Source organism: Lemur catta, chromosome 2, assembly GCF_020740605.2.
Source record: "Lemur catta isolate mLemCat1 chromosome 2, mLemCat1.pri, whole genome shotgun sequence".
In the NCBI taxonomy this organism is placed as follows: Eukaryota; Metazoa; Chordata; class Mammalia; order Primates; family Lemuridae; genus Lemur; species Lemur catta.
In genome coordinates this window covers 52,411,215-52,434,195 of record NC_059129.1, presented here as the reverse complement: position 1 = coordinate 52,434,195, position 22,981 = coordinate 52,411,215, and the positions used below count along the sequence as shown (strand labels likewise).

At 56.0% G+C, this 22,981-nt stretch overlaps 1 long non-coding RNA gene across 2 annotated transcripts in view; it reads right to left on the bottom strand.

Moving 5' to 3' along the window:
* Nucleotides 1-19,702, bottom strand: part of LOC123631929 — a 30,252-nt gene extending 10,550 nt beyond the window's left edge. The window contains exons 1-3 of one of the 2 annotated variants that reach the window (XR_006733259.1): nt 18,819-19,702; nt 13,966-14,141; nt 11,426-11,597 (exon numbers count right to left, since the gene is read on the bottom strand). This is a non-coding gene — a long non-coding RNA (uncharacterized LOC123631929). Of the gene's footprint in view, nt 1-11,425; nt 11,598-13,921; nt 14,142-18,818 lie in introns of those variants that run through there. The other variant, XR_006733258.1, reaches the window with a different exon arrangement.
* Nucleotides 19,703-22,981: the final 3,279 nt, after the last annotated feature.

The following is a 22,981-nucleotide window of genomic DNA, read 5'->3' as shown; positions in this document are numbered from 1 at the left end:
TTTATTAGTGGAGGGAAGTTGCCGGGCCAGGGCCAGGAAACCACACTTTGCCCAATTTGCTCATCCCGCCAGACCTGGGAAGGCTGTCACCGTCTTGGCGGCGGGGAGCCCGGATCAGAAGCTGTGGGCTTGGCAAGAGGGCGGACGGGAAGGAGAAATGGCCACATTTTGTAAAGAAGGGGAAAGGCTTGCCAAAGCCTTGTGCTCTCAGCCAATCAGTCGCATGGCGGAGAGCAGTTTCCAGCTGGAAGCCAAGGGACACCAACAGCCTGACCCTTCACAAATATCCCCCGCCACTGGGCAAACACCACACACTAAAAATAGTCCCTGTCCTGAGTGGGCTGACTGGAAGCAACAGGCCAAGGGCAGGCTGCCCCGGGTTTAGGCTCAGCCTGGCTCCTGCTGCACAGACACCTGCCGGGGTCCTCTCCTCCATCGCTGGATTGGCCAGGGGACTTCGTACCTATTAATAGTTGGTGGGGGAGTGGGGAGAGGACTCCAGCGGCCAGTGACCAAGAGGCAGCGGCAGGGCTGGGAAGAGCCCTGAGCTGGGAGGCAGAAGGCCTGGGTTCCACCATCCCCCACCGGGCAACTTTGGAGAGGTCACTTCCCCCACCTTTAGGACTCAACTTCTCCATCGGCACAGTGGGGACAGCAGTCTTGCGTAACCAGAGAACAGGAGCTGTGGCAAGAATGCCAGGGCCACCGTCCTGCATCGGCTCGAGGTTGAGTGTTTTCTACGGCCCGGGTCGGGGCTGAGCACTCACCTGTATCGATTCTTCTAACTCCTGGGACGACCATGTGAGGCAGGTACTAGTACTAGCTCTGTCTTACACCTGAGGAAACTGAGGCCCAAAGAGGTTTGGGCACTTGCTCAAGATCACACCTAATGAGCAGCTGAGGTGGGACTTGAACCCAGGCAGTCTGGCTCCAGGGTTTTGACCACACCAGACACCACATGACGTATGTGTCATCATCAGGGTGAAAATAGAAAAGGGTGGCATTGTCATCCCCAGTGCCCCCAAGAACCCACCTGTCCTCAAAGACACTCTGGTAGCAGCCCGAAGGCAGGATGAAGAGGCCACAACCCCTCATGCCGTCTCCATCTCTGCTTCTCCCGGGGCAGCCAGGCAGAGCCGGGAAAGCCACTGCCGGGCCGGCGGGATAACCAACGTGTGAAACGTGCCCCGGTCACCGCGCCCGGGTGGGGTGGGGGCAGCGGGCTGGCAGCCATGTGGTCCCCAGCCCACGCACTGTCTGGCCGCCCAGGGGGTGGGATGGGGGCCCATAAATAGCAGGTCTCTCACCGGTGTTGGGAATAGAAACCCAATCCAAACAGTGTGGTGAGTCGGGGCTTTCCAGACTGGCCACAACCCCCAGGGGCTTGGAGAAAACTTGAGGGCCCCCTTCTCCTCTCACATCTCCTAAAGGATCTGGCCTTCTTGGGGAGAGAGCCCAGCGGGCCCCAATCCCAGAATCCTTGGTGGCTCAGGAAGGAACACTGGGAGGTGACAGGAATACACACAACAGGTGATGTTTACTGAGCACCTATTAGGTGCCTGGCCCAGTTCTGAGTGCTTTACCTTCCCTGCATCATCCCAGTTAAGTTCACCACAGTTTTATGAAATTGGCCTATAATTTTCTGTCCATTTTACAGAGAAGGAAATCGAGGCATAGAGGGACAAAGTCACACGACTGAGGCCACACAGTTAGAAAATGATACGGGTTAGACTTGAACTCAGGCCCTGACTGCTGAGTGTGCCTCCCTCTCCCGGGCCTGGGGGACAGAGACCAGTCACTCTGGGTTTTGCCCTTGAGGTCATCTTGGTGTGGGGGAGCCCCAACATCCAAGGAGAAGACAGTGGCAGCTCAAGGTGCATTGCTGAAGGCATCAGGCAGGGCTGGGGCATCTGCCACGTGGAACTTGAAAGTAATCGTCCTGCAGAGCCCAGAAGAGCAAGGGGATCCGGGAGGCCCCATCAGGGCTGACCTGCTGAATGGCCAGTTCAGCTCCTCAAAAGTGAGACCTCTGTTGCTGCCTCCAGGCCCCTTGCGGTCCCCAGGGCCAGCAAGAAGTACATACGGAATGCCAGAGAGATGAGTCCTCAGAGCTCCACCCTGCTGCCACCCACTCAGGGGCCCTTCCAGGATTCTTAGGTCCAGAGAAGAAGTTCATGGTCAACTGCTGATGTCTTTTTGAGATATTACCAGGCTCAGATACCGTCTCCTGCCATACAGACCCCAGCAGACTTGGGAGTCTATTTGTGTTTGCCTGTTCCTGGTAACTGCCCTGCCCTCAGGGACTCTCTTCAGGACGCTCATGAACACTGGTTTGCTGGCCTGGTAAAGGCCTTCACTTCTCTTCTCCTTCCAAGATGCGTTGCCAATGAAGACGTAGAAAAACTTGGACAGCCGTCTAATGTCTCTGAGTTCTTGGAATGAGGAAGACTGTATATGTGTGGAACAAGGGCAGGTGACAGCTTGTAGCCTGGTTCTGAGAGCACAGAGAAGGTTGCCCACCCTGGGGAGCCATGAGCAGGTTGGGGAGAACCAGCCCCCTGCCATGGCCCCGGGACATTCCAGATGAGGGCCCTGGGCAGGCACTGGGTATGGCGGGTAAGCAGGCGTGAGCCGCTGAGCACAGAGGGCAGGGAGGCCTTCTCAGAACCGGGTTTAAGGAAGAGGATGCAACCTGGCCGGTGTCCCTCAAACCAAACACCCAGCTCACTCTCCCTCCTCCCCGAGGCTGGCTCTCCACCCTGTTGACCCCAGAAATTGCCTCTCTCCCCCAAGGGAGTAGGGTGGGGTGCTCTTGGGGCTTCCTCTCCTGCTCACACATTTTCAGAAGGAGAGTGGGGTGAGGGGAAGGGAGGCCAGAGCCCTGCCTCAGCACCCCATGCCCCTCTGGCCTTCAATATCCATTGTACGGCCTCCTGAGCCAGGCTGGGTCGGTTGTGGCACAGAGAGCTGGAAATTGTGTCCCTGTTCCCATCCTCTGTGTCCCCGGGACATAACAGATGCTCCCTAAGTATTATTTTCAGTGAGCAAGAGTTTGGAGGATCCGGGAGGCCTTTCGGAGAAAACTCTGCAGGCACAGAGTCCGGAGTCTGCCAAGTTTCCCTGGACGTGAGACTCAGGCCAAGAGAAAAGGGCATTGTTTCCCCCAGGCTTCAGAGTCGGGAGGAAGGAAGAGAGGGGGAGCTGGCCATGGAGGAGCAGCCCGAAGAGCGAGGCTGCGCTGAGAGCCCGAGGCAGCCTCTCATGGCCACGCTGACCTGAATAGACACATGAGCCGGTGCCTGGGACCAAACTGTCCTGAAGATGGCTGTGTGCACACAACCGCACACCGGGCTGGGCAGGACCTTGCCAGCCACCCTCTCCCAGCCCTAGCATGCCTGCTGGTCAGAGCTGTTGAGCTCAAGTCTTGGCACTGCTCGATCATTCAGCACATATTTATTGAGTGCCAGCTGCATGTCACACTGATCTGGGACCTGATCTAGCAGTGAACAAGAAGCAAAGTGGCTGCCCTGGTGGGGCTTAGTGAACAGACAGGCAACATGCACACACACACACAAATAATAAATGGGATAAAGAGAACAGAGAATGCTGGGTGGCGCAGGAGATGACACTGGGACAGAGACTTGAAGCAAGTAAGGGGGGAGCCACAGGTGTCTGGGGAAGAGCCTTCCAAGCAGAGGGAACAGCCAACACGAGGGCCCTGAGGCAGGAGCAAGTGTGAGATGTTTGAAGAACAGCAGAGGGGCATCCCAGGGCCATGACTAAGGTTTGCCACTGACCCAGGCAACTGCTGCCAGGCCGCTTGTCCCTATTTAAGGCCCTGGTCAGAGGCTGACCCCAGGCTGTGGGGGCCCACAGATGGCCCAGGGAAGTACTTCCCTTACAGAGTGGGGTGGACAGCAGAGCTACTCATGGGGGCAGGGAAGAGGTGGCAGGTGCACAGTGTCTACGGGGAGTGGGCTGGGGTGCATGAGGATGTCACATTGTCACAGCTTCTCTCTCTTTCTCAACACTAGTGTCCTTGGGCAGATCCATGGAAGACTGTGCTGGCTGGAACTGCCACCTGTCTACCTCTGTGCTTCAGGTAGCCTGAGCAAGCAGGCTCTTCTCACTGTTTCCTTAGATCACGGCAGGAGTCATTGTCTGTCTTAGTCCTTTTATGCTGCTATGACAGGATACCTGAGACTGGGTGGTTTGTAAAGAGCAGACATTTATTGGTTCATGGTTCTGGAGGCTGGGAAGTCCAAGGGCATGGCGCTGGCATCTGGCGAGGGCTTTCTTACTGTGTCATCCCATGGCAGAAGGCAGAAGAGCAAGAGAAGGCGAGAGCAAGAGGAAGCAAGAGGGGGCTGAAGTTGCTTTTACAACAAGCCCACTCCCACAATAATGAACCTGCTTTCATGATAATGACATCAATCCATTCATGAGGGCAGAGACCTCACGACGTAAACATTTCCCATTGGGCCACATCTCCCAACACTGTTGCATTGGGGATTAAGTTTACAACACAAGAATTTGGGGGGATACATTCAAACCACATAGCACTGTCTTATGCAAATATATGAGGTCCTGTGCCTGGCTGGGACCTCCCAGACCACACAGTGACCGTGGCCTGTGCCTGGCAAGGAGGAGAGAGTAGGACTACTGTGTACTAGGCCCTGGGCAGGGTGTTGCTCGTTGGTCCCTCACAATAGCCGTTTACAGAGGATATGGTTGGTGCTGCTGCAGAGCTCTTCATCAGTCCCGGACACCCTGCCCACCTTCTGTGGCTTCCCTTCTGTTCAATCTTCCTTGGGTGACTGCCCTCAGGCTCCAGGAGCTGCTTGGCTGCAGAGCTGGAAGTGCCTGGAAGTCTATCCTCCCAAGGTGGCCCTTAGCCAATGACTGGGGTGCAGGAGAGTGAGGTCACAGCTCTTGCCTGGGGTGAGGACAACCCTGAGGTATAAATTATACTCTAAGTCCTCCCCAAGCTGAAGCCATCAACTTTATCTGAAATTGCACCCTTTTTGGCCTCTTCCTTTTCCATCCTGTTTCCCCCAATCCCTCTCCAGTTTCCCCAGGAGCACTCCCAAGTCACTTAGGGAGCACCCCCAAATCACATAGCTGTGAATCCTCATCTCAGGATCTGCTTCTGGGGATCTCAACCTATTATCACCTGAGGTGATAATACTAGTAGCAATAGTAATAATAATACCTAATAGTTATTGAGTGACTACTATTTGCAAAATACTGTCTTAAGTGTTTTACCGTATTCACTTGCTTAATTGTCACAACAACCAGTGAAGCAGTTACTCCCGTTATCCCCATTTCACAGATGAAGAACCAGAGGTCTGGGGAGGATAAGTCAGTTGCCACAGAGATACTATCGTTATCCTCATACAGGTAAGTGGAAGCGTCAGGATTCTCACTTGGTATCCCTCTCCAAAGGCAGTGCGCGCGCACACACACACACACACACATAATCATGCACATGTGCACACACATAAACAATCAGGAACATGTGCGTGCACACACACACACACACACACACATTTTGATGATGTGGCCTGCAGGGCTTATGGGCCAAGCTGCAGCAGACACTGTGTCCCAGGCAAAAATGTGGAGAGTGTCCCATGAAATGGCATGACTGCAGAGCCATGGCAGGCCACCCCTCCAAGTCACGATTTGCTTGTCCCTATGGGTTCATCAAGTTAATGTCAACGCCAGGGATATTTCTTGTCCAATCCCTCTCTCAAATTCAAGGGGACTGGGCACAGGGTGGCCCAGTGAGCGAGGGCAGCCCTTGGGTCTGCAGGTGCTAGGCTGTTGTGTGGCACATCTCGCACTCATAAAAAGTCTGCTGAATAAATACGTGAATTACTTCAGGCCTGAAGGAAGAGCTGCAAGTGCGTCAGGCTACAAGGAGCCAGATTGTTGGTGGAGAAAGCCAATTATGCACATCCACATGCACGTCACATTGAATCAACAAAGAATACTGTTCCCAGCAACTTCTCAACAAACAAAATCGTAATCAAATCCAGAACTGGGATTGAGCAGTAGGGCTCCCCCCCTGGGCCACTCACTCTGCCAGATGCCACAGGGAACCCCCGGCATGCAGGACGGAGACCTTGACCTCCAGAGAGGCACAGTCTATCCGGGCTGGGGGCTTGAGGGGGCCTGGGGAGCGTCCTGGCCGTCAGGACCCAGGAGAAGGGGAGTCCAGCAAGGCAGGCCGCGTGTGAAGCCCTCAACTGACAGCAACGTGCCCTGTGTGAGCCAGCTCTGCTCCGCTCGCCACCCCAAGCCCTGATCCCCAGCCCTGCCCCAACTCATCTGGTCACTGGGGGCCATAGCTGCTCCCAGGGAGAGCTTCTGTCACCTCAGACACCCAGGCCTGAGGACTCCCAGCCCCAGGATCAGGAGGAGGCAGACCCAGCCAGGCCCACCAGGCAGAGCCAGTGAGAGAATGCGGGATCCCTGTTGCTGCCCCCCACCGTCTCCCAAAGGGCCATCCCCTGCGTATGCGGGTGGCCCTTTTTGGTGGAGGATGTCAACATCCCTTTTGTCACAAGCCCCTTTCAGAAGTGAGCTTTTCAGATGGGCGGCAAACTTAGGGAAGCTGCGTCACCAGGCCGGGCAGCAGTGGGCTGGCTGACACCCTCCTCTCCCCTGGGGCGGGGGTACTGTGTGGGGAGCCGGCCTCGATGGGAGCCGGAAAGGGGCCAAGAGGAGCCCCCATCCTCCTCTCAGAGCTTCCTGGGGGGCTGGGAATCAAGCAAGGCAAGACTGACAGGGCTTTGCAGCTTCAAGTGGTGTCCCTGCCACGCAATGCCCTCTGAGACGTGTGCTGGCCAAGGCCACGGGCAGAGATCCTGGGTGGTCACCCACTGTCCAGACGTGGGCAGGGCCCTGTCCTCGGGCTGCGGACAACTGGGAGGGTCTTGCTGCCCATCACTCCAACCCCGGCCGCGAGGGCAGCTGGCAGAGATGAGGAGCCCTCTGCCCAGCACGTGCTAGGCACACTGCGGGCCGCTCACGGATGCTACTGAATAAACGGGGCAGGTGGCCTCTCCCCACTTAGGACATTGGCCCCCCCAGCAGAGCACTGGGGCCAGAGCCTCCAGGATTGGGGAATCCTGTGCTCCTGGCCCCAGCCTGCAGCGGGATTCCTTACCCCTCCTGACATGGCCCCTGCCGGCCACCCCACCGCTGGCCCCGGCCTGTGGTTGCTCTCCCTGCCCCCTCCTCCATCCCTGCTCTTTCCGCCTCAGTCTCTTTCCCATTCCCTACTTCTGCTTCTCCTCCCTTCCACCCATTTAACGTTTTCTGTGCTCATTCACTGTGCCGGGCCCTGGGAGAACAGAACCAATAAGACGTGTCCCTGCTCCCACGTAAGTAAGTGGCAGACAGTCACCATATGCAGGATGGTCCCAGGGAGAAGTGTGAACAGGGCCTTCACAGTCCCTGTCCTGCCTGGGACGGGAACAACGCTTCCCTGAGCAAAGGCTATTGACATGAGTCTTGAAAAATGGTGGGGGGTTACCAAATGGGGAAGGTGGTGGGCGCACTGTCATGAGAGGGAACAGCATGTGCGAAGGCCTAGAGACGAGCCAGAGTGCGGCACGGGGCAGCGCAGGGTGAGGGAGGCTCAGCCCGGGGCCCAGTGTGGGTGCAGTGAAGTTACACTGAGGGCCTCTTCCCCTCCTCCCCCCGAGACCCCCTTCTCCCTCCCTCTGCCTGACTTGTAGCAGAATCCGTGCCATCAGGGTCAGTAGAAGGTAGGATGGGGGTGTCGAGTCTGTGCCGGGCTCCACCACCTGTAGGGGACCCTGCAACTTCCTCCGCCAGCATCTCGTCCCCCTCCCCAGCAGCATCTTGTGGGAACAGCCCAGCCCCCACATTGGTGGTTCCAGCCACAGGGAGGGCCTGGGCTCAGAGATGGCCCATCCCAGAGTCCCATTCCCTGGCCGGAAAGATTGGTTCCAGGGTGGGCGTGTGATCCCAGACCTGCCGATCACGGGCCTTCCCAGACTTTGTATATGGCCATTAGGGAAGAGAGCTGCTCTGCAAACCTCAGGAAAGTAATAGGGTCACGATGAAAATTAAGTGAGATCATATATATGTGAGGTAAATTGTTTCACTCAATGCTTCCCACTAGTAAGGATTCAATTAATGCTACCTTTTGTTTCTCTTTTCTTTCCCTTTCTGACTACAAAGAAAACTGCTTCCAAAGTGGTTATCTACCCTCACGCACACCAGGGAGCCCAGGCTAGTACGGGCCCCTCATGAGGGGCCCACTGGAGCCTGAAGAGGAGCAGGGACTCTTCCCCTGAGTCTCCCAACGCCTGGGCTGGGTTCGCCCCAGTGCTCTGCTCCACCGTGACAGGCGGTGTCGAGTGCCCCAGGAGTCTGTCCTGTGCCAGCTGCAACTCTGAGGGCCCTCAGACCCTTGGCAGAGTAAGGCTTTGCCGTGACCCAGCTAGGACAGCCCCTCTACCTGCATGGACAACGGCTGAGCGAAGACCCCCTTGGTGCCTCCACCTCGCATCCCTCCCCCACAAGTCTCCCCCCACCCCCCACCCCCCGCCCTGGCTTCTGCAGTCTCATTCTGTGTTGCTGCTCTGCCCCAGCCAGGCACAGCAGTCACCACGGGCCACCACGGGCCACACCAGGCCTCTGGGGTCACTCTGTCCAAACCACTGCATGTTTCAGAGTAACCTCTGCTGTTCCCGTGGGAGTGGGACAACCAGGAGAAGGCCTCGAAAACCAACCTGGAAGGTTTTTCAAACAAAAGAGTGTGATTTCCTTCGGGGGAGGGAAGGAAAAGGAAAAGAGAAAACACCCCCCACGGTCCTCCTTGGCTCCGACGGCCTCAATCGCTGTCTTGGGTGCATTTAGTGGTTTGGCAACTCTGGGTGTATTTTAAAATCTGCTGTCCAGGCAGAGAGACAAAGGAGGCTGGGACGGGGCCAGGGGAGACCTCAGAGGACAGGGGTATTCATCTTGTTAAAAATAACCCCACCCGTTGCTATTCCTACCGAGCCTGGCAAACAGAGCTGTGTGATTTTCCCTTTTCTCGGCCATGCTTTGCCTGGACCATCCGACAAAAATAGCAGATAACAAGCTTTAAAAAAGCCGGGCTATTTTTACGCGTAAGCCCCACTTGGAGTGGCCGTAAAGTGGGGTGGCCGGGAACCAGGGGTGGCCAAGACGGGGGGGAAGCCTGGAGTAGTTGGGTGGAGGCAGGCCGGGGACCACAGAGGACCAGGAAGGGAAGAGACTCGGGAAGGGAGGTGACTGATGTTCCCGCCTGTGTCCACAGCTCGGGGCCAACAGACAGGAGCTGGGCCCTCTGACCCACGGCGGACCCCGCAGTTTCCCAGGCCCTGCCGGCCCCAGCCCGACCTTCGGCGCCGTTCCCACCGCCCTCCCCGTTGCCCGCCCATCCACAGGCTCCCCAGGAGGACAGGCCACATAGGAGGCACATCTCGGGGCTGGGTTAGCGGCCCCAGACACTACAGACAGGGAGAAGAGCCTTCTGGGGGGTACCTGAGGCCTAGCAGGGGGGCAGGTGCTGGACAGACGAGGAGGGACCAGGCTGCCCCAGCTGGACAACTAACCCAGCCAGGTGGCATCAGTCAGTACATGGTTTCATGTGGCTGGACCATGACTCTGAGTGTGGCAGGCCCACGGGGACTGTGACAGAGCCGCATGGGGACTGTGACAGAGCCGCATGGAGTGTGGGAGCAGTGGCTGTGCACAGGGCCATCTGGTAGTGCACTCCCTGAGGGTGGCAGCCTCAGGCGACTCATGGCTGGTTCCCACCCTGCCCGTCACCGACCCATGACAGAATAGGGGCTTAGGGCATGGGGACCTGACTGACCGAACACGTAGCTGCGCGGGGGCCAGAGCGGGGAGGCACAGGCAGGGGCTGCTCACACTGGGGGTGGCCGGTCCTGAGCAGGGCTGCTGGGAGACCGCAAGTGGGGTCATCCTCCACGGCTTGAGGGCAGAGGCCTCCTGCCCTTTGAACTGGAGATCAGGGTGGGCACCCAGCTCACACACCAACCCCTGCTGGAGCGCTGTGGGGTCCGGGGGGGTCTGCAGGACCACTGGATGAAATATTCAAAATTGAAGCCCCTGGGTTTGTAAGTCTGGAGAGTCCCTAGAGACAGTAGTTGAGCTCCCCCCATCAGACTCCCTGAGGGCAGGGTACCCCCAGCTGCAGCCTGCGCAGAGTGGAGGCCCCACCCTGGGGAACCTGGGACTCACCTCGCTGCTCCAGCCCTGCTCATGCCACCACGCGACCTTGCCTTGCTCGAGTCAGGCTCCATGGTAGGGAATTTAGAAAAGTATGTTGAGGGATGGGCACGGTGGCTCACGCCTGTCTGCCTAGCACTCTGGGAGGCTGAGGCAGGAGGATCACTTGAGGCCAGGAATTAGAAACCAGCCTGGGCAACATAGTGAGACCCCATCGCTACAAAAAATTGAAAAAATTAGCCAGGCATGGTGGCATGCACCTGTAGTCCAAGCTACTCGGGAGGCTGAGGAGGGAGGATCTCTTGAGCCCTGGAGGTCAAGGTTGCAGTGCGCTATGATGCCACTGCACTCTAGCTGGGGTAACAGAGCGAGACCCTGTTCCCACAAAAAAAAAAAAAAAAAAGAAAAGCAAGTTCATATTCCCCACAACAACCTTGGCAGGTTGGCAGACAGCTCCACAACTCCTTCGCATGTAAAAGGTGAGAGATGACCCTGAGGGGACAAAGCCACATAGCATGCCAGAGGCACCTCCCCACGCTGGCCCGGGGCTCCCTGCAGCCCAGCCAGCCTAGACACAGGCCCAGCTCCTCTGTAGCTCCCGTGGCCCTAAGCTGGTCATAGCCCTCAGCAGGTAACCAAGCAGACACAGATGCACCTAGTAGATGCCTCTCCAAAGCCACCAAGAGGTGGCTGGAGCAGCCCAGAGCCCTTGCTGGTCAGAGCACTGGACAGGGAGTCAGGAGTCCTGGGCAGGCTTTGCAGCAACTCATTGTGTGACCTTGCGAAAGTCACTTCCTCTCTGTGGCTCTCACTTTGTCTAACAAATGCTCTTTATGGGAGAAACATTTTTAACCCCAGGGTCTGGTGCCCAACAAGCCTCAGTATTTTGAATAATTAGATGGAAGAGTGAGTCAATGCTTGGATGCAGCAGGGCTGGACCAAGCCCTTTCAGGGCCTGTCACTTTGGGCTTCTAGGCTGATGCCCCCCAGGGAAGGCAAATGTCCCCAGCTGCCCCCAGAGCTATCCCCTTGTCTCTAGGATAGCCACAGCCTGTCCATAGCCAGAAGGGCCAGTCCTGCAGGCACTGCAGCCACCAGCAACCGCCTGAGACTACGGCTTCCTCCTTAGCCCTCCTCCCTCCCGATAAGGCTTGTTCCCCATCATTACCTCTGACAGTCATCCCTGAGGGTCACATGCCTGCCGGGGAGCATATCAGCTGTGGGCCTCCCCCTGCTGTCCCCTCCTCCTTCATTGTTTCTGGACACTGTTGACTTTGCAGGAGCAGCTGGGCCCACAGTGCTGGGCCCAGGGACTGGTGGGGCCGGTTTCTCAGCTGAAGCTTCAACGCAGGTAGAAGGCAAATAAATAAATAGGAGGCCAAAGGACACCTCTGCCCAGGGGAGGGGGGCAGGAGGCAGGCAGTGGGGGCCAGTGCCCAGCTGAGCCCCAAGACACTGGGGGATTTCAACACATTCAAACCTCTCCCCCTCTTGAGCCAGCTGACACCTCAGTTTTTCTGGCTTAGTTTATTCCGCCTTGAATATGTGGTCCCAGTGCAATGGGTTCCTGGGTATCAGTGACGGCTAAGAGTTGTCACTGAGTGAGCACAAAGGTGTGCCAGGCATGGTGCTTATGTCTCATGTAAGCATCACAAAACACCACCAGGTCAGTAGATATTATTATCAACCTTGTTTTCCAGATGCAGAAAAAGAGGCTCAGAGAGGTTAAGAAACTCGCCCAGGGCACACAGCTAAAGAGTGGCAGAGCTGGGAGCTGAATACTTTCTGTCCCCTACTTCTCACGTGGCCTCTGCTACAACCCTATCCAAACCACCCCCTTCTCTCCCTGGACTGCTATGGGGCCTCTCGCTGGTCTCCTGCTTTCACCCTTGCCTTGTCCCCTACAGGGAATTCTCCACACATCAACCAGCAAGCCTGTTAAAGTGTAATTCGGGTCAGTTCCCTCCTCTGCTCACCTTGTTGATGGGTGTACTATGCCCCACGCGATCTGCTCTGTTACCTCCCTGACCTCAGTTCCTCCACTTGCTCCCTCATTCTGCTCCACACATACTGGCCTTGCTCCTTGTTCCTTCAACGCAACAAGCATCCACCTGCCTCGGGGCCTTTGCACTTACTGCTCCTGCTGCCTAAAAGTCTCCTCCCCGTAGATCCACACTATTGGGTCCCTCAGGTCTCTGCTCAAAATGTCACCTCTTCAGAAAGTCCTTCCCTGACCCTCCTGGACAGAACAGACTGCCATCTCCTGTCTACTCTCTACCCCTTCCCCTGCTTTATGTTTCTTCAGCACGATTGTGGCTACTGAGAAGTGTATTTGCGTGTTTATCTGGTTTTTTATTGTCTCTACCCACCAGAACGTGAGCTCCATGAAGGCAAGGTTTTTAACTGTTTTGTTCATTGTCACATCCCCAGAGGCTAGAATGGTACCTGGTACATAGTAGATACTTAATAAATAGTTGTTGAACAAATGGATTAAAGAATGAATGACTCTAGAGCTGCAGAGAATGAATGACTGCTATGCACTCTGCTGTTTCCAGCCTTCGCGCCCTCTACCCTCAAATTCTCGTTGTGGGCACAGGCTATGTCTGCCTGCTCCTGCAGACAGGGACCCCTCAGTGTGGGGACTGACTAGTTCCTGTTTATTCCACTACCTACCCGCATGCCCACCCAGGACCCCTTTCCCTAGCAGCTTCAAGCATTGTCCTAAGCGCACGGAGGTGGCCGAGAAAAGCCGAGGGAAGCATAAGGCTTTGAATGCTCGAGTTACTCCCCACTGGGAGTCCGCCAGCCACTGAGAGGGGGACTCCGTTCCAGACATGTGGGGTGATCATCCAGCAGTGCCTGGCCGAGCCCCCATTCTGTGCCAGCACCATGCTGGGCACTGCAGGCCCTGGTGTGCAGGGGACGCCTGACAAGCGGAAGAGGCCCACCAGCCCAGACTGGACTGTCACATACCAGACTCCCGTGGCTCGTCCTGTTGGCACTTCCACGTGGCAGCACGGGCCCCCACTGCCGTTCCTGGCTCTCTCCCGCCGGGGTGCACAGAGTCCACCTCCTCCCCAGCTCCTCTCTGCTCAGATTCTACCCCAGGCAGCTGGGTCCTGAGAAAAGCACTTGGACTCTCTGGACCTTGGTTTCCTGGTCTGTAAAATGGGAGCCCAGGGCAAGCTTTTGCTTCCCTTTAAGCAAACTCGGATTTGTACAAAGGCCTCCCTCAGGGAACTCTTCACTTTACAAAGGGATTTGCCACAGATCTCTTTGCATAGCCAGTAACCTGACCTCATAGCTGAGGATATAGGATGCAATTTACCAAATGAAATTCCTATAGACGGCTGGTTCCCAGATCTGGGTGCTCGCACACCCGCTCCTGCATTCCTGAGCAGGTCTCTGGGAAACTGTGCGGGGAGGGCGAAGTAGTAATAGAAGAGCTTTGGCAGGTTCTTTGTGTGCAACTGAAGTGACCTGGCCCCTCTCAGGTCACCTGTCTATGCCCTGGGGGCAGATGTGAGGCCCTGGTACAGGGATGGCCCTTGGTAAGGCCATAGGAGGCATATAGGGCATCTGCCTCAAAGAACTTTTATATAGACCTTACCCCAGTGCTGTGACACCAGAACTGACATGGCCATTTACAAACGAGAAAACTGAGGCCTGGAGAGGTTGGTTTATAAATGACGGAACCAAAACCCAAACCTAACACTCGGGGCTCCAGGCCAATGTTGTCACCATTCCTCAGAGTAGTTGCTCTGGAGACGTCCTTCTGCCTTGCTTCTGTGCTCAGATTTGAACTTGTATTTTCAGGAGAGGCAGTAGATCTTCTCTAGGACTTCCATTTTCTCTCCTGCGTCCTCTGTTCCAACAGCAGTGATCTGAAAGAGGATGAGTAGGAGTCAGAGGTTCAGACCTCAGCGAGAAAACAGAGCCAGTCTGGAAAGGCAACATAATAGGTTAATGGTTAAGACCAAGGACTCTGGAGCCAGACCACATGAGTTTAGATCCCAGCTCTACTAGACATCAGCTTTGTGACACTGTTTCACCTCTCTGTGCCCCAGTTGTTTTCTGCAAAATGGAGTAACGATAGTACCAATCTCCTAAGACTATGGGATAATCCTTGAGTGAGTTGATGAATGGAAGATGCCTAGACCAGTGCAGGGCATGGAGGAAGCACTAGACAAGCGTTAACACTATTGGTGAACAGGGCTGTCAGCACCATGTCTGGCCCTGGTGATATGGACCCAGAACTTTTACGTTAAAAAAAAGGACATTATCGCAAACTCCTACTCATCCTTCAGAACCCATTCAAACATGACCCTCTCCTTCAGACTCTTGCTAGTAGTGTTTGTTCTCCCTGTTTAGGGTTCTCATAGGATTTTTCATCCCTCAAGTATGCAAAGCAGGGAAGGAAAAGAGACTTCACATACATGAGCACCTAATATACACCAGGAGCTGCTTGGTACTTTCTACAGTTTATCTCATTTATTCTCCACAACACTAGGAGGTGATATAATTATCTTCTTTTTAAAGGCGAAGAAACTGTAGTTCAGAGAGGCAAGAGAATTAGTAAGAGACTCAGCCAGAAATCAAACCCACTTAGCATTTATCATACTGTGTTTAGCTCTGGGTTTCATGTCTGCCTCCCCCACTAGGCTAACAGCATCCCAGAATTTCTAACCTGGGTTGGTGACATAGGCAGTTTTGTGGGAGAGGGGGTGGATACTGTTCGTCACTTATCACGACTTTTACTCCCAAAAAGGCTAAGAACCCTCATCTCCCACTTCCTTAGATTTCCAGATCCCAGCAAAAAGCCAAGTACCTGTTAGGGACTTAGAGGGGTTTGTTAAATGAATGAATGAACTAAGAAAGGAATGAAGAAACAGGGCAAGCTCTGAGGGAAGGAGGGCAGGAGGGTTTGAATCAGCAAGCGAGTCTGAAGGAAAAAGGAACCTTGTCCCAATTCTCTTTATTACTCTGGGAGAAAACCAACAGCCAGCAGACCCCTCCCTGCAGGGGGCCGAGGGATCCCCTGCAGGGAAGAGTAAGAGTGAGCCCCATGTTTTGTTTGGGGAGGGAGCCCTGTTCACACGGCTCACCCACTAGTGCAGCCTCACCCCCTGGGGCCCACTCCTCCATGCCTGGCCCTCTCAGCGGGGCCCCTCTCTGCGTCACTGGAGCGGGCCTGAGTGCCCCTTCTCCATGGGTGCCTTGCCTTCCAGGCCTGGGAGGGCTGGGGGAGGGCTGGGGGAGGGCTGGGAGGATCTGAGGGGGCCTTTCTGGCCTCTTCTTCCCCATGTCCTCTGAGGGCCAGAGGGCACCTGGCACATGGCAGGTACTTGGTAGGTGGCTGAGGAATGGCGGCAAGCTCTGCCCAGCTTTCAGCCCCAGTGGGGCCCGGGAGGGCCTAAGCACCAGGACCAAGGCAAGAGCTCCTTCCCCGTACCCCGCCACAGAGAGCCAGCCGGGAAGAACAAACCCTGTTTCCCCCTGAGCCGGCTACTCTATGCCCACAAAGTCAGGGGACCCTGGATCCCCGTCAGCCTGGCTTTTCCCAAGCCCGGAACCTATGTCCACAAACATTCTCCTGGGGGTTACCCCAGCCCCAGCCAGTACGGGAAGCTCTGACTGCTCTGTCAAAGGCCTCAAGAGGAAAATGACCAATGGAGTAGGGGACAGAGGCCGGAGCCTCGGCCACTCTGCCTGTAGCTGGCATGCTGTGGAGCGCTGGCTGGCTGGGGTCACCTCCCTCTTCCCCACACAGAGCTGGCAGGACATCCTTCCTCAGCCACAGCCTGCAGAAAGCATGTTCCCCTCGGAGGCATGGGCCACGAGCCAGTCCACTGGGGACATCCCTCAGAGAAGGGGGGGCAGGGAGACAGGGCGGACACGCAGGCTGGCGCACTGCGGCCAGCCACCCTGCTCCACTGACTGGCGGTTTTCATGTCTGGCTCCCTGAGGCCCAGATGGCCCCAGCATGTCACTGGGGGGTAAGGAGACTCCTGTCCAAACTTGAACTCCCAGCTCAAGCTCCCAGAGGCCCTGAGCCAGGGCCCAAAAGGAGGGAGGTGGGAGAGCACAGGAGGCCTCTGAGGCCTGCTCAGGGCTCCTGGGTGTGGCTCAGTCGGGAGACTGTGCTGAGCCACAGTGGCCGGGAATGCAAAGGAAGGAGCAGGGAGGTGGGGGAGTGAGCGGGAGAGACTGCACACAGAGGACGGGATGGCAGCGGGGAGGCAGCAAGAGCACTTCCGCCTGTCTTCCACTAACCTCCGGACCCCCCCACGCCCGCCTTTGCTCATGACCTTCCCCCCCTCCCCTCCCGCCCCCACCAGAAGTGCTCTTCTCAACCCATCCGTCCTTTGAGGCCGCTCCCAAGTCCCAAGTCAGCCCCTCTGTAAGGCCTTCTCCCACTCTCCCTAGCCAGAAGCAATGTCTCCTTCTGAGCTCTCAGAGCACGTCATTTATATGCCCCACTGTTTCTGTCTGCTTTCCTCCCGCGCATTCACTTATTCATGCCAACAATCAACAAACGTGACTTAAATGACACCGTGGCAGGTGCTAGGGGGACACTGAGCAGAGTTAGACATGACTCCTACTCTCAAGCTGATGGCAAATCACTCTTCTACAGTGGCGTAGTATTGAAATCAATTCAAAGAAGCATTTAAATGAACACCTACTTTGTGCTGGCCACTCTGCTAGACCATTAGGGTACATGAAGAGACTGGGACATGAGGAGAGCTAAGTGCCCGATAGAGACAGGCCCAGGGGGCTTTGGGAATGCAGACTCAGGGCCTGGGGACAGAGACACTACCTTAGCTGAGGGTCCAACGATGAAAGACAAGAAGTTGGGGAAAGGGTATCCAGGTGCAGGGAACAGCATCGCAAAGGTACAGACTTGGCACGTTGGGGCAGTGCAGGCTCAGGGTCATGCTTGGGGTAGGGGGTGTGTTGCTGGGGAGGTGGGCTCAGGCCAGAACACCCAGGCAGCCACACCCGAAGCTGGTGTGCTCCCCAGGTCTACTCTCCACCCCTCTCTGTCATGGGGGGCTGGCCCCCTGCCCTCTGCCTTCTGGCTGAATTCAGCCAATGAGAGGCACCAGCAGCTGATCTGAGGATGGGAGGAGGAAGGGGCACGTCTGGCAACCTTGCTGGACCACAGCTTGGCAGTGGGTGTATCCCTCTGTCTGTGGCCATGGCTCCTGGCAGGTGACCCCTCTCCTGCAGTACAGCCTTCGCTAGGCTCCAGTAACAGCTACCTCCCTGGCCCCTGCAGGCCTGGAGGTGGCCCCGGCCCTTGCTCTCGCCTGCGCTGCTCCACCCCAGGTCGGTTCCCTTCACTCTACTCACACCCTGTACCTAGCCCTGCACTCAACTCTCTCCAGTTGCCCTTTAAGGGAGGCTCTGTTGGGACCTTGACCCAGGGACTTTATTCTGGAGAGCCTGGAGGGGCACTGGAGGGTTTTAAGACCGAGAAAGAGTCTGAGGAAGCGATGGAGGTTCCACCGAGGCTGCACTTTGTGGGCCGGAGCCGCAGAGGAAGGATGTTCCAGGCAGAGGGGAAAGCTTCGGCCAAGGCACAGAGGTAGGGAAATGTGACAGGCACAGCGGACAGGGCCGTGGAGTTTAGGGTGCAGGGCAGAGGGCACTGGGCACGGGAGAAGGGGAGGCAGAGGGACAAGCCTCGCTGTGTGCAGGGAAGTCTGCTCTTTATCCTAGGAGTGAGGGCACCGCAGGGCTGTGAAAGCACAACACAACGTGCATTTGCAGCACCTCACTGGTGGCCTGTTGGGGGTAGACTGGGGGCGGGGAGACCTTAGAAGCAAGAGGACCTGCTAGGAGTCTGCTAGGAGCAGCAGCTGTGCAAAGGAAAAGACAGCTTGGGAGGGCTCAGGGGAGGTTTGGAAGGCAGGGCTGGGGACCTGTAGGTAACAGCTGTCTGGTAACAGAGCTCTGGAGTCATGGCGGGTCTGACTTCATGGAGGCACAGGTTGGCTGGGGAGAGAGGGGGACAACTAGGGGAGGCAGGGGTGCAGGAGACAGGGCTGCAGGGTGTGCTCAAGGCAAAGCTGGTGGCAGGAGCCAGAGAAGTGGGTGAGATCCCGGGTCTCCCCTCCCCAGAGTAGGCAGAAGCAAAGGGCAAAGAAGTGTAATGAAACCAGAAAGCGTGGGTGTCCCGGCAGCCCGGATCTGGCCAGTGTACGGAGGAGCCGAGCCAGCCTGCAGGACAGACGTCCCACCACGCCCTGGGCAAGCCAGTCCACTGGGAAAGGCTCTATTTTTTTCGATTTAATTTTTTTAATTGACAAATAATAATTATACATATTCATGGAATGCATGTGAGGGACTCGTTTCTATGGAATAGAGAATCACAGAGACCTTTTTGGGGAATGGGACAGTCATTGAGCTATTATTTTATTTAATCCTCATATTAAATGTGAGCGAGAGATGAAGGGACTTCCCCCATAGCTGGTAACCAGTGAGGCCGGGATTTGAACCAGGGCTGCCCTCCCAGTGATGCTCAGTCGTCTCTACGGCAGCGGGCTGGTCATACTCACCTTGCTAGCTCTCCTTCCGGATGGGGGGCTCCCTTCCTTGCTTCCCAGGGCAGCTGTTTCTCTGCTACAAAGCTGGGGGCTCGAGGTCGCCTCGTCTTAGCTGTCCTCCCATCGGTACTAACCCTTCCCTCGGGGGTGGCCCCGCACCAACCCCAGCTCCACGGGCTGCCTGTCCTGGGTTTGAAGACTGTTCCTGCAGCTCCCACCTCCTCTCGCCCTCATCCTTGAGCTGGGGTATCAGGCTCCCTTTTCATCCCTGTTTCCCAACCCTCAGGTTCTGAAAAACCTGAAACAGAAGAAAAGGCCCCGTGGGAATTTCGGAGCAGGCCCTGCTCCAAATAAATTCAATATGTGAAAACTGAGACCAAAGTGAGGGCTTCCTCTCTCCTCCCCTTTCCAAAGTTGCCAGGGCTTCCCCGTGTGATGAAGCCTAGGGTCCCTTCCGGCCCGGAGATTCTGTGGTCACAACAGCTCCCCTCCCCGAGGCCACAAGCTCTCCGCTTGAGAGAGCTGCCAGGCCTCCTTCCTTCCCGGTGCCAGGGACCCCAGCCCGCCCCCAGCCTCTGCCCCTGCACGGGAGGCGGTGTGGTCACCCCCGGGCCAGACACGCCGCCTACACACACGGACACCCCTGCACCCCGCAGCTGCAGCCCTAATCCCGGACTTGTTTAAAACTGAATTACGAGCCTGTCGTGCGGTAGCTGAGAAGCCGAGGCGGAAAAGGATTTACTGACTGTATTAAATCATGTGCTTATTGTTCAGTGAGCTGGGCGGAGGAGGTGCTGACCGGCTCCACGCCCCTTCCCCTCCTCTCCACGTCCCACCAAAGCGCCCCACCCACCCACAGAGACCACCTCTGGGTCCCTGTCAGTTTCTTTCAGAGACCCACACCAGTTCCCCTGGCCCCTCGGCCCTTGCAGAGGTTATTTTGTCCCCACTGCACAGAGGAGACCTGAGGTCTCAGAGAGCAGAGGCAATTTGCCTTCAATCATACAGCAAGGAGGCAAAATGGAACGAACAGGCTTCCTGACCTCGTGCCCCCGCGCCCCTGATTTTCCAAGTACAATTGCCCATGTAACCACTTCAGGTAGTTGTTTGGGAAGAGCTTGTTAGCTTCAGGTGTAAAGGGTTCAGCTCTCCCTGCTAAGATCTCAGGCCATTAAGGTGAGACTCTTAAGAAAGCACAGTGGCCTGGTGCAGGGCCAGAGGGACCCAGTGCCATGCCCCATGCCCCTGCTAACCCTATCCCGTGCCCTGTGCGGGGGAAATGCTGGCAAAGGCAGCCTGTGTGCTGGGGGACAGGTCCACAGCCCGGTGTGGGAATCTGCCCCGGGAAGCAGAGGGGCAGCCCCAGCCCTCACCGCCATTCATCCCCAGCCAGTGCCCACCCCTCCCACCTCCTCACCCACGTCCCAGCTCCTGAGGGCCGGCCCCTGTTTGCTCCCACACTCTGCTGGCCCTGCTCGCATTCCTGGCTGGTCCCCTCCCAACCGCCTGTCTCCAGGCACCCCCCGCTCACCCGCCCCCAGGGTGCCCCTGGCCAAGCCCGGTCCTGAACCTGGAACGCTGAGATTCCCACCAGGCCACCTTCCCAAGGGAACTGCTGAGCCCGGGGGGCCAGACCAGCATACCCAGGCCGCGGGAAGCAGCTCTTCATGTTGGCATTGGTAGAAGCTGCTGCCCCACGCTGCCCCCACAGAGAATTCTGAGGTATCTTTGGCTCCATTTAGTTGGCATTTTTATAGCTTAAAGCCCGCAGGAGGGGCAGGGCAGTGAAGCATGGCCGCTTGGCATTGGCAGCCCTTCTGCCCACCAGGAACACACTGTGACCCAGCCTGAACCCCAAAGCCCATCCAAGCCCCCATGTGGACCCAGTTCCTTCTGAATGGTGCTGTAGGCATTTGAAGTCTTCCTCCTTCGTAATCTCATGAGCTGCCCATAACATTCCAGGTGGAGTAGGCTGATGCGAGGTCAGCTGGACGCAGTGGCCCAGCAGGGGCAGGTACCCAGAAGTCCTCATCTCCATGTGTGTGCTCACCCCTCGGCCTGGACAGAGAGGGGCAGTCTGTCCAGGTTCTTGAGGCTTGACAGGCAGACCTTGACCCCACCGGCCTCATCCGGGTCACTTTCTGTTCAGCCAGAAAGAGTCTCCTTGTCACAGCTGCCTACCCCCATCCTCACCTAAGAGGGCTGAACTGCAGAGCTGAGAGTGGAGCAAATGTCCCCTGGAGGGCAGGCCTTTAAGCCACCCCCTCATAGGACATTCTAGGTGGGGCTTGCTGATCTGAAGAATCTGGCAAGACGTCAAGAGGGAAGGAACACATGAGTTGAGTGCCATGTCTGTGAGGGGCCTTGGGACCGGCATCTCGTATGTCTAACTGTAGCCACAGCCTTGAAGGAAGGTAGGAGCATCCCCGTTCTGGATGTTAGACCACTGAGGCTTCGTGAAGTTAAGATGACTTTCCCTCAAGGTCATACAAAATGAATGAGTCGCAGAACTCAGGCCTGGGTTCTACAACACCATGTCTGGAACTCTTTCTTCCCCACCAGACTCTAAGTCCTTGAGAGTTGTGCCCATTTAGTCCCCCACCATGTCTAGTGACAAACTCAGGATTTAATAATATAGTATTGATACAGGTGTTCAGTAAATACTGTTACCCCACTGACTTTGAGGGCTCCAGTTTCCCTTGTCTGGAAAACAGAGCATCTCCATCTGGGCTCTGTGGAGGCCCCTTCCGGCCCTCAGATCTTTGGTCTCAGCCTCCCAGTCATCCTGGTGTCATCAGAGCTCAAGATAGCCTCAATGTCCCCATCTATGCAATGACATGGGTGACAAGATGGCCACCCAGGTTCCTCCACATCCCTGATCTGTGACTGGGGACCATGGCCTCCACCATCCCCCCTAGGACTTCTCCAGGCTTCTCAAGAGATTTAACAAAACATTCCCCAGAAGCACATGAAGTCTAATTCATTTTATATTTTGGGGAAAAGCCCTACAAATAAATGAAGAACATGTGGTGATTCACAGAGAAGCGGCTTGAAAGATTTGTGTCTTGACTTTGGTCCTCCCTAGTCACATGACCATGGACAAACCTCTTCTCTCTCAGCCTCAGTTTCCCCATCCATGAAATGGGAATGGTTAGACTTGACCTGCCAACCTCACAGGACTGTTGTGAGTTCAAATGAATCAAGCATGTGAAAGACACTTCTGCAAGCAGGGAAGGGGTGTGCAAAGGCAGTTTGCTTTTATTGCACTTATTATAATTTACCATTGTCATTTTAATGCCCAAAAGGTTTGGGGGGCATTTCGCTGAGTGAGGCGTTCATGGGAAGCCCACACTCACTGCTACTTGGAAAAGATTTTACATAGATTGAGATCATAGGAAGTTGATGAGCTGCTTAGAACAGTGTCTCATGGTCAATAAATGTTGGCTAAAAGTCAGGTGCAACAGCGTACACCTGTAGTGCCAGCTACTCGGGAGGCCAAGGCGGGAAGATTACTTGAGTCCAGGAGTTCGAGACCAGCCTGGGCAACACTGGGAGACCCCCCCCCCATCTTGAAAAAAGCAAAAAAACAGCGTTATTTAAGGGAACAAAGGGAGAAAGGAAGGAATGACCGCTGTGTACTGTGCTACATGCTGAGGTGGTAATACGTGCGCAGGACCCCTTTTGTGACCCCTCCATCAGCAAATAAAAGCTCCTAAAATGTAGATGTCAAATTTTACTCTGATATAAGGTTCTTGCCAAAGATTGTGGGGAGGAAAGGGCCACAGAGACACAAACCCTTAGGAATTTTGAACCATTTCAGGAGACAATTCAGACAGCTCTAGGCAAAGAGGATGGGGGAGGGGATGACACTGAAATTCGGGTCAGTTACAGCCTCCCCTCATCATTTTCCCCTGCCCCCCTCTTCTCCTCCCCTGCCCTAGTCCTGCTCCCTGCCCCCAACACCCTCTGATGCAGCCAGAACCTGGCCTTGGGTTGGGGACACTGGGGGAAGCCATGGGAAAAACAATCAAACCTTGGTCAGCCGGATAATTAGCTGTTCCTCTGTGGCCATGGCCTGCCTGTCCTCTCCGCTTCACTGCCACCCTCCACCCCGCCCCTGCAGGACAAGGGTTTCCAAATACCCTGGCGACATCACCTCATTAATGTTAATGGGA